A 2,969-nucleotide genomic window follows, 5' to 3' on the forward strand; every position below is an offset into this window, starting at 1 on the left:
AGTCGGCTATAAAAGGCCCCGATAAGACAATGTACAACAATTCAAACGAGAAAACTAACGGCCTTATATATATAAAAAAAATTAACAAAAAAGTGTTCCTTTTCCTAGAAGTCGTATAGTGGTTTCATATCGACCTTTTGTCAACCTTTGCATTTCACAGTTTTTACCTTTCTATTTAAGCTTTCAAAATAAAATGCTTCGCTGAGCGCAGCTAGATACGACCGCAGAGGTCCAACCCTGAACAGTTGGGCAAAAATGGACACAATATTCGCGCTTAATACAGATCTGAATTTCTATTGTATTTAAATATTTGACACACAAAAGGTTTCGGACACAGAATAACTGTAGTCAAAGAACTTAGAATTGGTTATATGATTTGAATTTATATTTGCTTTTGTGCAATACACTATGCTGTTGCGTATTTTCACTCCCCCTTTTTGAAGAAATTTTCTTTTTTTTTAATTTTTGAAATCTAAAATGAGTCATAATTGCCCCACCCACCCACAATTTCTCCCCCCCTTCCAATTTTTTTTTATCACCTCCCCCTATGGTCATATTATCAATTCAAATTTTCAATAAAGTTTGCAACCATAATAACCAATTTAAACACAAAGTCATCATGAAAGTCTTAAAATAGGAAATGACATACATAATCATGGCTAAAATTAATATTCCTTTAATAGTAACTTCTAAAAGTAAATTGACAGCTAATCATCTCAAGACAATACAACATTTCTTTACACATAAATTAAAAGCAGTGTAATGGAGGTAATCCAAACATACACAACATTGTAGTTTAAATGTTTGGATTACCTCCCTTACACTGCTTTTAAATTGTCCATTAACCAGAAAACTCTTGTTTTCCCCCTTTTTTTGCCCCTTATTCCTAAACGGTTTGAGCCATAACCCTCCAGAATCAATCCTAACCATCTGTTTGTGGTAAGGAAACTTGTTGTATAATTTCAGAGAGATCATTTCCAAGTTATTGTCTGGAAACTAGAAAAATGCTTATTTTTTGGCCCATAATTCCTTAACTGTAAGGACCAAAATTCCCAAAATCAATCCCAACCTTCCTTTGGTTACGATGATGATGTGATACCTATATACAACCGCTAAAAAATTTTGCGGTCTTATAAAAATTGGGAAGGAACACGATAATTAAGTTTTAAAATTGTCATACAAGGGAACCAACTCCTGTAAGTAGTCAAAATTATGATGATTTTGGTTAAAATTGGAAGTAGACGTTCTGATATTTTTTATCTGGTTCACAAAAAAACAACACATTTCTATTTCTATATGAACGTCCGAAAAACAAAAAGCTACTTGATAAAACCTTGTTGGTTTCCTCCATAAATTTCAAGTTGAATTCTCAGCTTAACAGAGTTAATCTACCTATATATATATAATATCAACATTCATAACAATGGCAAATTTTACAGGTAATTACTCGATACACTTTCATATCTATAATACTAAAATAACGAGGTCCAATTTGTCAGCCGTCATCACGTAAAAAATGACGAATCAAAGAATACAACTTTATATATAACTAATATAGTACAAAGGTGTAGATTAAAAATTACACCACTCCAGGCCCTTTTGTTTTCCACGTAATTTATATTGCCAATAATTAAGAAGTTCCGGTCGAGTCCGATACTGATACCAATAGTATATTCACCTGTTACCTATCACCTTATATGTACATTCCGCATCTGACAGGCGCACCACCAAACGGTGTGACTTTATCAGATGAAAATACTAATACTAAAATAAGGCGTGCGCATAGTTATATACTTTAATTCAGTCATGGACCTGCCATATCACGGGTGTGTTCTAGTGTATATATAATCCTGATAATCATATAGTAGTAACTGAAAAAATATTTGTAAATTTCATCAAAAGACAGTACTCTACATCACCTTTACCATGTATTCTTTTCATGTTTTCCTATGTGAAGTTTCTTTGTGTAATAGTTTTAGTATAAATTATATATAAATATGTACAATATATTTCTTTAAGACAATCAACTGTCTTAATGAACAAAGCATATATTGTTGTCTTAAATGATCTTTTTTATAATTGAATAGGATTTTTTGTCTGAAGATTCCTTGAGCAGCACTTGCTCCACTTTTTATTTTGTTATTCCAGCCCTTCAACGGTTGTTTTGGCTTATAAAAGCCATAATGATATTTTGGTTTCAATTATCACTGAAACACTATTTGCTGGCAGTAAAAACATGGATATTGTGTTGTTATTTTTTCTTTGTAAATTGAGAGTCCTATCCTATTTAAAGATATAAGAAGATGTGATATGAGTGAAATTCAGACATTTCTCCATCCAAGTCACAATTTGTAAAAGTAAACCATTTTTAGGAGAAAGTAAGGTCTTCAACATATATTTGATTCCATAGCTGAGCCTGACTCAATATTATTCAGTATTTATTCCATTGTATCAGCTTTCTGGTCTATCTTATATTTAAGATCATATCTAAAACAGTATGAAGTATCATGCAAGATGTTAATTTTAACCTGATGAATTTAAACATTGGGGGTTGGGGGAAGGGGGTATATTTAAGCTTAAAAGTTAAGAAAATCTTTTTTAAATCTAGTATTTTAGAGTTAGTTGAGTGCCTGTGGCCATTCCAAGTCATGATCAATGGTCATCTTTTGGTTCATCTTAATCTTTTTTGTTAGGGGAAATTATACATTGTAGTATTTCATTGAAAGTCCTGTTAAATTTATGCAATTTTTTTTAGACAGTGTTATTTATAACTTAACATCTTGTATTGACACCAGTCTATATATCTCCTGGTTTGTCTGTATTGTCGGGTTTGTGTCTCACTTAAAATCGTTGTTTTACAACATATAGAGAGATATGTGCATTGCTCCTGAAGATGAACATACAAAACTTGTCTTTAACAGTCCAAAGTCCTTCTTTCTAGAAATTGGCAAAACATAAGAACTAGAAAG

Source organism: Mytilus galloprovincialis, chromosome 2, assembly GCF_965363235.1.
Source record: "Mytilus galloprovincialis chromosome 2, xbMytGall1.hap1.1, whole genome shotgun sequence".
Classification (NCBI taxonomy): Eukaryota; Metazoa; Mollusca; class Bivalvia; order Mytilida; family Mytilidae; genus Mytilus; species Mytilus galloprovincialis.